Source organism: Suricata suricatta, chromosome 8, assembly GCF_006229205.1.
Source record: "Suricata suricatta isolate VVHF042 chromosome 8, meerkat_22Aug2017_6uvM2_HiC, whole genome shotgun sequence".
NCBI classification, from domain to species: Eukaryota; Metazoa; Chordata; class Mammalia; order Carnivora; family Herpestidae; genus Suricata; species Suricata suricatta.
The window spans coordinates 17,739,398-17,750,454 of NC_043707.1; the positions used below are offsets into that span (position 1 = coordinate 17,739,398).

At 48.4% G+C, this 11,057-nt stretch overlaps 1 protein-coding gene across 1 annotated transcript in view; it reads left to right on the forward strand.

The window, feature by feature from the left end:
- CACNG3 (calcium voltage-gated channel auxiliary subunit gamma 3) overlaps positions 1 to 11,057 on the forward strand; it is an 85,831-nt gene that overhangs the window by 56,279 nt on the left and 18,495 nt on the right. The gene's annotated exons all lie outside the window — the stretch shown is intronic.

Below are 11,057 nucleotides of genomic sequence, written 5' to 3' on the forward strand. Positions count from 1 at the left end.
AAGAACCTATGTACAGCTGCTCAGATAGTGCACTGCTCAACTCCCGGGGCCACCACTCACATTAACTGCCTTGTAATCCATTTGTGCCTATTTTTTACTTACAAAGAGGAGATGAGACCTTCCATATTGAACTGCAACCTTTTAAAAATATACCTGTTGAAACTCTTTCCTGGTCACGCATATAGTGAATCCAACCTTTCCCACTGTATAAGAGTTGTCTAAGATGTTTCCAAGCTTTTTGGCTCTCACACTGTTCCTTTAAAACTTAGAGCAGTCCACTGAGGGTGGTATCATTATATCCATTTTAAGCTAAGGAAACTAAAGCTCAAAGACGTCAAATAACTTGTCTGGGAAAAAACAGCTAGTAAGTAGTAGGGCCAGAAGGCAATCCCAGGTTGCTCTGATTCTATGTTTATGTAAGGCACTTGATACTGAGCATGGACCCCAGCACCTCTCAATAAGTCAGGCACCTTACTAGATGCTTTACATACATTATTTTATTACTGTCTCAGAGACAAACAACAGCGATGAAGCCTTTTAGAAAGATACCAGTGTCGTCATTTACAGAAAACTCTAGCTTAGGCAAATATCTTTGGTCCATGGGAAGTGGTGGAGCTGGGATTCGAACTCACTTCCTTGCTTCTGTTTCTGATGGATACGGACCGCAGCCCACAAACCCACGTGCACACGAATGTAACTCCAGCCTTCTGAAAGTGAACTTAGAGTCTTCGTTTTCTTCCTAAACCCGCCCCTTGCCTTTGCCCACCTTGCTTCCTGGTACCACTATTTAGTCCAGTCCCACAGGCTGGAAACTCATTCCACTCTGATGCCTCTTTTCTTCCCCCACATCCACCACCCCAAATCTTGCCAGCCTTGCCTTCAAAATGCAGCCTTAGCCAATCAGCCTCCCTTGCCTCCCTGAGCTGCCTGTTTCCCCCAGGCTGCCATCCATTGCTTCTCTGAAGACAGGTTGGCCTCAGCTGCCTGTGCTCACAGGCGCTTCCCCGTCCCCTGGGGACCATTCTCTACCTAGAAGGCAGCCTGGGGTTTATTTAAAAAGTGGACACCTGGTCATATCACTCTCCTGCTTAACCTTCCTCCCCAAGCCCCCACCGCACTTAGAATAAAACTTCAGGGCCATTGGGTGTGGCCTCTGGCCTTCATCACAGCCTTCACCGAGGCTTCCTCCTCCTCCTCTCTGTCCCTCATGCCCCAGCTCATCCCCACCCCAGGCCCCAGCACTTACCCGCCGCCTGACTGCACTTGGCCCTGATTTGGAATGGACTTGGTTCCTTCCCCATTCAGCCCTCAGGCTGCCCTTCCCCAAGAGACACCCTCCCAGACCCACACCCCAGCCCCCTCCTCCTGCTTTAAATTCTTCACAGCTCTGCCCACTGTCCAAAATAATTTCTTTAGTCGTCCTCCTGCTCGCTCCACCCCTCAGGAGGGTCCCAAAGTCCTCACTGTGTCATGCAACAGTGCCTAGAATGGTGCCGGCCACTAGTAGGTGCTAATAGTTATTTACTGGGTAACAAGAGTGAATGAATTGCTGTTAGAAGCCCTGCTCCCTTATGGGGGCGGGGGAGCGGGGGGAGACGGGAGTTTCATCTCAGCCAATCTCTTTCCTGGAAGAGCATCTAACCTCTGAGGGGCAGGGGGTATGGGCGCATCTGGTCTGGGTCATCTTGTACCCATTGCTGGCATCTGCTGAGATAGTCTCCATCCTGGAGCAAAGCAAAGAATGATAAAAATGAGGGTTTCGGAGCATCCATTAATATATCAGAGCAGTCACCCCCCAGGTTCCTTGCCCCACTCATCCCTCAGACCACTGGAGTGCAGTGTGGTTCGCAGCGGGGGCTGATGCTCAGCGCTGCTCCTGTGCAGTGACCAGCGACCTGCAGTCTGCACGTCGCCTGCACCTCTTTGATTCCCACAGCACACCTGCGAAGTAGGAAGGGGAGGGCGGGGAGCTCCATTTCATAAACATGGACACCAAGACCAGGGATGGTTATTTGAGCTGCTGGGTTTGCAGTGTGGGTTTGGGGCAAAGCTGGTAGCACTGGGAGACAGATCCGTTCGGCTCTGGAGTCCACTGGTTCTTTTCAACGGGCAGCTTTTCAGACAGTTGCTGGTAGTTGAAACCACAGAGGAGTGATGGGAGATCAAATCCTGAAGACCTTATTTGAGATCCTGGATCCAGCAGTACCTGAATGAGCTTCGCCTCCTGGATGTATCAATAACAGTTGAAATATGGTAGCTGCTGATTGCAATCCTGGTCCTTTCAGCGGAGGGCACCCAGACTCATTCATTCATATAAGAAATATTTAAGAAGGAAGGAAGGAAGAAAAATTTACAGAATAAAAGGAATAAGAGCTCTGGATTCCTAAGACTGAGACCCTTGCTTAGTGAAAGAAAAGGGTCCAAGCTGGGCATAGGCTGGGGCTGCCTCATGGCTGAGAACTCTCACACCCAGAGACGGCCCTTTGGAGGAATTCAGGTCTGTGAGAGCCTGGTTACCGAGTCCCTGCTTAGTCAGGCACGAGGGACCACACTCAGATGCTCAGAGTCAGAAGGACCTGCAGTTAAGCTGTGAATCTGCCGCTGTGTTAATTGTGCAAGGCACTTAACCTCTCTGAACTTCAATTTATATTCTGTAATAAGGTCATAACAAGGACTGATCGCTTTTGAGTGGTGTCGTATGAGGATCAAACAGGATAATGTGTATCAGACACTTAGTGTGGTAAGTAGAGGAAAGAGAGAGACAGGGTAGGATAGCGATAGGCGTGTTGACTCTGGAATCAGATTGTGGGTCTGAATCCTGAGTCCACCACAGACTGAACATGTCATCTTGGGCAAGTTACTCATTTTTCTATGAGTCAGTCCTCATCAAGAAAATGAGTACATAATAATAGTACCTATCTAAAAGGATTAGACTTAAAGTTTTTAGAACTGGGCTTGGCACATAATAAAATTGTTCAACATCAACATCATCATCAATTACATAGTTAACATTTGATATATAGTAAAAACTACAGTTCCAAAAAGATGATCACAAATTTGTGAAAACTCTCAATGGCAAGTGACAGAAACCCATCTCAAATCAGCAGCAGCAGCCAGAGCTGCTGGCTTACATAACTGAAATACCCAAGGATTAACTGACTTCAGGCACAGCTGGATCCAGGGGTCCAAGTGATGTCATTAAGAATCAGACCTTCAACACCTGTCAGCTCTATGTTCTCATCACCAAGACACTTGTCTTGTCCTCTCCAAGAGGAAGCCCTTGGCAGCTCCAGGTCCAACCCAATGGGGGGAAAAAACATGTTTCTTTCTCAACCGCCCTAGCCAAGCCTTCAGGACTATCCTCCCTGGACGAGCTAGGTCACATGCCCATCCCTGAACCAATCACTCTGGTCTGGGAAGTGGAATGTGTTGATTGGTTAAATCTGGGTCACGTGGCTTCCCTTCAGCCAACCACAGGCACATTTGGAACTCTGGTTAGTAATGAATTGAATGTCCACTCCCAAACTGACAGCGGGGCTCTCAGCCACTCCCCCAAACACTGACTTCTTTGGAAAGGCAGTCCCCTGCAGTGGAATCAGGGTGCTTGCTGTTAGCAGAAGACAGGAGAAAGGATACTCCTCAGGCAGCGAGAACAGGTGTCCCTCCAGGGTCCTGGCCAGCCTCCCTGACCATCAGAGAGGGACCTGCCCTGATCTCTCCCAGCTGCCCACCCCACCTAATCCCCGGTGCTGAGCCTGCCTGGCTGGCTGACCATTTCCAGGGGACAGCGAGGGGGCATGAGAAGGTGCTGTGAACCTGAGTGTCCCCCTCAAGAGGAGCGAAGCATGGCTCCAGGGAGTGAGCTGGGCTAGGGAACTTCAGGGGCCTGGGAGAGGAAAGAGGGAAAAGGGTAAGAGGGCCAAGGCGTTGAAAGCTTCTGGAATAAAAGGAAGGTCTCAGATGGTGAAGAAAGGCCCTTCTGAGAAGCTTAGAGAAGTATTTAGACACGGGGAAAATACTCAATACTCATCCACCGCTTCATTTACTCATTTGTTTATCTGATGACCTACTGTGTGCCAGGCACTGTGAAGACGGCAGGAAACAAGATGGTGATGCACTCTTGGGATTTAGAGTGGCGTAGGATAAACAGACACATAATTACACCCATAATTATTTATTTATAATATGTCCCCCAAAAGAAAAGCATGGAGTGCAATAGAAGCAACTAATTAGGTGCATCAGCCTGAGGATCTGCTTCTGGTAAGATCCTTCAGACAAGTAGGGATTAATCAAATGGAAAATGGATAGAAGAAGGATGTATGCAGCAGATGGAGGGTAGGTGCAAAGTCCCTGAGGCAAGTGAGCAAAACAAAGCATATCCGAGAGGAGTGTGGGTGGAAGAAGCGTGGATGGGCAAGGGCCAGGTCACACAGAACCACACAGGTCAGGTTGACAACTTCGGTCGTTATCCCCTGGGAAGCCCCTTCGTCTGAGATTCCCTCCAATGCAACACACAACGGACAGGCATTTGATAAATACTTAACAAATTACCTACTTTGTATGAGATCTCAGATCTTTGGGATACAGTGGTGCTTGTATTCTAGTGAAGGAGTCAGAAAATCAACAAGGCAATGAATAGAAATACGGTAATTAGCAAACTCACATAGAATCATAAGCTCCATGAAGGAAGTGACTGGAAGTGCTCAAGGCAGGCAGAGAGCTGAATGTTAAGAATGAGTCAGTTCCCTGAAGGCCCAGGAAGAGTTGGTCAGGCAGCCAGGGCAACCTCGGCAGAGATCTCACAGACAGAAGATATATGTTAGAGGAACAGGGAGGAGACCGGCAAGCAGGGGCCGTGGCTGCACCTTACAATCACCTGCTGAAGCTTCTAAAAATGATTGGGTCTGGGGCACCTGGGTGGCTCAGTCGGTTAAGCATCTGGCTTTGGCTCAGGTCATGATCTCATGGTTTATGGGTTCAAGCCCCCTGTTGGGCTCTGTGCTGACGGCTCAGGGCCTGGAGCCTGCTCGGGATTCTGTGTTTCCCTCTCTCTCTGCTTCTCCCTCTCTCACGCTCTGTCTCTCTATCTCTCTCTGTCTCAAAAATAAATAAAAATTTAAATAACACATCCACAGGTTCTGATGAAATGTCCGTGGTAGGGTCCAGGCACCAGTGCTATTTTAGACTTTCTAGGAGGGGGTGCTTCTGGGGTCAGCCAAGCCTGAGAGCCGGGGCCTGGCTACTCAAAGTGTGGTCTGCAGACCAGCAGCATCAGTAGCACCCAGGAGCAGGTTAGAAATCCCAGAAGCTGGCAGAATCTTGGGGTCTCCCCCAGGACCTACATGTTCAGAACCTACATTTTCACGGGGTGTCCAGGCTGGTCACACACACGTCCAAGTTTGAGAATGGCCAATCTAGAGGACAGCAAGAGGGAGAAGGTGCGAGAAGGCCAAGGTAGGATGGCAGAGGGGAGAGAAGGGCCCATGGGCTCTACGGGAAGCGCAGTTCTGGTTCAAGTGCAACACAGGCAGACGCACCCCACGCACAGGAGCACCCTCCTCCCCTGCCAGCACATGCAAATGTAGTCATGTGCACACCCAGGCACCACACGCCCCTTTCCATTCTCTGCTTTTCTGGAATACGTTTGCACCCGCCTCTGCCAGCCCCAGGTGTCCCCCTTCACCCACATGCCAACCCCATCTCACACACACACACACACACACACACACACACACACACACACTGCTGCCCTCACGTCCCGCCCAAAGACCCTCGCCACACCTCCATCATACTTCAGGTCCCGAGCAGACTCTGGTGGGTGAGTGGGCAGGGGACTGGGGCATCTAGAAGGAGAGACCCGCCTTCTTTCTCCTGCCCTGAGCCAGGCAGAGGGCCTGGACGGAAGCTCAGACGCCGGGGAGAAGCCGCGCAGGTTGCAAGGTTACCTTGCAGAACGAAATCCCAGTGTGGTGTTTGCTTCAAAATGCCAGAACTATTCCTGGATGTCAGGTGCAGTTAATGGTTGCCATGGCAACCGCCCCTGCTTAATGAATAGAAGAGAGTAAAAGATGCTGGATATAAATGTCAGAGCCTGGGATGGATTTGCTTGGGAGCAAATCTGTTAGCGCTGGGCAGAGCTGACCAGTGGAGGTTGAAATGAGCAGTCCGGGGTAGCAGGAAACAGATCGGTGAGGCTCTCTCTCCCTTTCTCCATTTAGTAGAGTCAGAATGGCATAAAATGTCAAAAAGTATGACTTTCTGTACAGACAGTTTAAACACACAGGCTCTGGTGCCCCGGGTTTGATTTTGCAACATGTTTACAAAGTTTGGAGGGGCAGAAATCTGAGCCCAGCTCTCTCAAGAGTTAAGAGATGCCGCTTTTTAAAACATTCCACTGGATTCATCTTTTTTTTTAATGAAGAAAGTGCCAAATCCGTGTTAAAAAAATTAACTTTTGGACAATGTAAAGAAGATAAGACAAGCCACAGGCTAGGAAAACACATTTGTAGAGGATACCTCTGATAAAGCACTGCGAGTCAAAATATACAAAGAAGTCTTAAAGCTCAGCAATAAGAAAAGAGACAACCTGATTAAAAAATAGAACAGAACAGATGCCTCCTCAAAGAAGATATACAGATGTCAAATAAGTGTATGGAAAGATGCTTCACATCCTATGTCAGCAGGCAGTGCAAATTAAAACAAGGAGATACCTCTACACACCCATCAGAAGGGTCAAAATCCAGAACACTGACAACACCAAAAGTGGAGAACAGAAATGCATTCAAAAGTTTGGCGGGGCACCCGGGTGGCTTGGTTGGCAAATCATCTGACTCTTGATTTCGGCTCAGGTCGTGATTTTGATTCCTAAGATGGAGCCCCACGTTGAGAACTGCATTGACAGCTCAGAGCCTGCTTGGGATTCTCTCCTTCTCTCTCTGCCTCTCTCCGGCTCATGCCTACTCACTCTCACTCTCAAGATAAGTAAATAAGCATTTAAAAAGAAACAGGTTGGCAACTCCTTTGAAACTAAATTTGCTGTCAGCATATGATCCAGCAGTGATAAGCCTTGGTATTTACCTAGATGCCCCTTGGTGCTTATGTTGTCACAACAACCTGCATGCGTATATTCATAGCAGCTTTATTCACAACAGCCAAAACCTGGAAACAACCAAGAGGTCCTTCAGGAGGTGAATGGACAGATAAAACTGTGGTAGACCCAAACAACGAGATTTTAACCAGAGCTAAAAAGAAATGAACTATCAAGCTATGACAAGTCATGGAGGAACCTTAAAATGCATATTACCAAGTAAAAGAAGCCCATTTGAAGAGGCTGCCTACTGTGTGTTTCCAACTACCTGACATGCTGGGAAAAGGCAAGACCATGGAGACCGTAAAAAAGGATAGTGGTTGCCAAGGACTGGGGAGATGGAGGGACGAATGGGTGGAGCAAGCAGGATTTTTAGGGCAGTGAGGCTGGGTTTGGGAATGATGCCGAAGTCCACTGACGCTGGCGAATGTGAAAGCCAAGTCCAAGGCACAGGTGTGCTCTGAGCTCACAGCCAGGGACGGGGCTGTGTGATGCTCACTTGTTGGAAGATCTCAAACAAAACTTGTTATGTTTCCAACTTCTTCCAACTCCAGATCTTGTAAGATGGAATCACTGTCCTTAAACCCTCCAAACTCCACAGCCCACTTTCCCTGTCCCCCAGCCAAGGTCTCAAGCAGAGGCCAAGTCTTTTGTGTGCCTGACGATGACCTTGTGTCCACTTGGCTAGAGAGTGTGGCTCTCACACTCTGATGCATTGGAATCTGAGGTGCCTGATGAGGAGCACAGGTGCTCAGACTCCAACTGGTGCATCTGGTAAGGGGCTCAGGCATGTGCTTTTTTAAAACAAAGGACCAGTTTATTCTTCCACAGGTGGATCCAACTTTCCCAGGCCCCTCTGGAGGAGAGATGCCATCACCTCAAAGCAGCAGAGATGAAGGCTGCCTCTCCCCGCAGCCCTTGCCCAACCACGGCCCTCTCTGTGGTATGGAAAAAAGACAAGTTCCTCACGCCTGTGAGTGCCTGCCTAGGTGGGGTTAGGAGGACTCTCAGAAGCACACAAGTGATATGGTGACCACCCAACCTCATAGATAATCCACCTTGAAAATAATACTGGGGCGCCTGGGTGACTTAGTCAGTTAAGCACCCAACTCTCGGTTTTGGCTCGGGTCATAATCCCAGGGTTGTGGGATTGAGTCCCACATGGGGCTCCATGCTGGGCATGGAGCCTGCTTAATATTCTCTCTCTCTCTCTCTCTTTTTCTCCCTCTGCCCCTCCCCCCCCCTCTCTCTCTCTCTAAAAGGAAGGAAAGAAGGAAGGGGGAAGGAAGGAAGGAAGGTAAGTAGGGAGGAAGGAAGGTAAGTAGGCAGGAAGGAAGGAAGGAAGCAGACCTATCAACTAGGAACAGAGAAAGACAGGTAACACCCATAGTCCCGTCTCCTGGCTAAATTTCCCATCCTTGGTCCCAAGGCAGGATGCTCTCTCCATTGGGCATCTCTCTTCAGGTGGATGTGCAAGGACTCTGGTGGCCTGCCTTTCCACCCCCAATTGACAGTTACTTCTTCAAAGGGTTCACAGTGGCTTTCAATGATTCCTCTGAAGGTACACTTCATTCCTGCTCCTCTGAAAGCCCCTGGCATCCAGAGATCTTTTAAACCTATAAATCAGATTGCATTTCTCAGCAGCTTAAAACATGGTCTCACTCCTTCATGGACTTGCTCTCTCCCTACTCACTCTGCATCACGTCTCCTGGTTCCAGAAACACACTCCGAGTTACCCTGCCCCAGGGTCTTTGCATAAGTGATGCCTTCTTCCTAGAAAGCTCTTCCCTCAAATCTCTCTGTGGTTGGTTTCATCTTGTCACTAATACCACCTTTTCGTAGAGGCTTTCCCTGTTCATCCAATCTCATGATTGTCCCTCCCTGAGTCAAAATAATAAACTCCACATTGATTATTTCCATGGCATGTATCACTAATTGAAATGACCCTTTCCTTTTTACAGAACCATTTGTATTTATTCTTCCTTCACTGTAGGTGTCTCCCCACTAGAACATAACAGCCTTGAGATCCAGAACCTAGTCTATCTAGTTTGCTGATAAACCCCCAAGTGCCCAGGACAGAGCTCAGTGCAAAGTGGGAACCTCAACAGACATCCATTGAACAAGAGTGAATTGGAATGCACATCATCAGTGGTTCAGTAACTTCAAAAGGATCTTTCTTTCTCCCAAACTCACTCCTGTGGTTCTCTTATTAGAAGCTGTGAGCCATAATCGCTATACTCCACGTGTTCAGACAGACCAGGGTAGTTCAGGGCCTCCACTAGCCAGGACCTCATTATCCAAATCCTTGCACAGGGTCAGTTGCATTGACAAGCGAGCAAACTCCATCTTCACAGGAATATGTGCATAAATGACCTGACCACGTATAAAACCAGGTTCAACTAAAACACCCTCACCACCCCATCCCACACCCTCAACCCCATTCCATACTCCGAAATTCACGGCCTTTGTCTGGCAGCCTCTCTCTGATTGCCAGCTCTAGTCAACATGGAACCTACAATGCAATGCAAACAGAGGCAAAAACGATTGCAAAGTGAGATTGCATATCTAGCAAAATCCACAGAGCTTCACGAATGGACGTGAGGAGTGATGTGATATGCCAGCCGGGGGCCCCAGGAGCCGGGCAGGGGGACACCCGTTAGCAGTGGAAGGAGAAAAAAACACCCACAAGAAAGATGATGTGCTAGTGCACATCCAGTGATTTGAATATCAAAGGATTAAGAGAAGCTCTTGAGAAGATGATGACGTACTCAAATATTTTTTGCTAAAAGGACCTACTTTATGATCCTACTGGGAAACTCAGACTTTACAATCCAGCTGGGAAAGTGAAGGATTTCGTATTGGGCTTTCATGTGATTTTATCAGAAAAAATTATGTTCTCTTCCCGCCAAAAATCAACACAGCTTGCTTTTTTGTTCATCGCAGTGCATAGTTGGAAAAGATAAGACAAAACAAATGTATGCTCATAAATGATCGTTTCATTTTCAAGATAAAGATGAAAGCGTCTCTTTGAACCTTGTTATTTACTATGAAATAAAGGTCCCTACTTTCAATTGGACTCACCTGCAAGGGGGTGGTCCTCAACCTCAGCTGAACAGTTAGCAGAGTTTGAAAACCCCAGATGTCCAGGGGCGCCTGGGTGGCTCAGTCAGTTAAGTGTCCAACTTTGGCTCAGGTCATGATCTTGCAGCTGGTGAGTTCGAGTCCCACATCAGACTCTGCACTGACAGCTCAGAGCCTGGAGCCTGCTTCAGATTCTGTCTCTCTCTCAAAAATAAGCATTTAAAAAATAATAACAAACTAGAAAACTCCAGATGCCCAGATGGATTATGCACGAAGCTCTGGGGGTAAAACAAAGCACCGATATTTTCCAACCACCCCAGCCGCCACTCCGGAAGTTCCAACATGCAGCCCATTTGTAAAAACCATTGTTTTAAGCTATTCTTATCCTCTGTAATAAAGCTCTCCTATAATACCAAGAACCCAAACCTTCTCACAATCAGGCAGTTACTTTTGCTTTCTTAAGTATTCCTGGTGCACGAACAAACTTTTTGTTTGTTCTTTCCTGATTCCTTAAGGCAAAATTATCACTGTGGTAACCTAACAAAAGACCTATGTGTCTGGACCTAGAGCTCCGGTCTCCAGTGAGACTTGGTTTTGAGCTTTGAGCTGCACTTTGGGGGCCTGAAATTTGGCCGCCCAGGATGGGCTGCTGGCTGAAATGGGTGCCAAGGTCCAGGCACTGGACTGGCAGGGCTTCTGGGCTGCACCACAGTCTGGGCACTGGCGCTGAGCCGAGAGAGCTCTTTCGGGGTGTCCACCTTCATTCTGAGCACATGGGAACCTTCCGGAGATTACTCAGAAGTGATGCCCCTTAACAGGTTGGGGAAGGCGGATGCAACAGCCACCACATCCTCTCATGGGATCACCGGTGTGGGCTACGCACCATGCA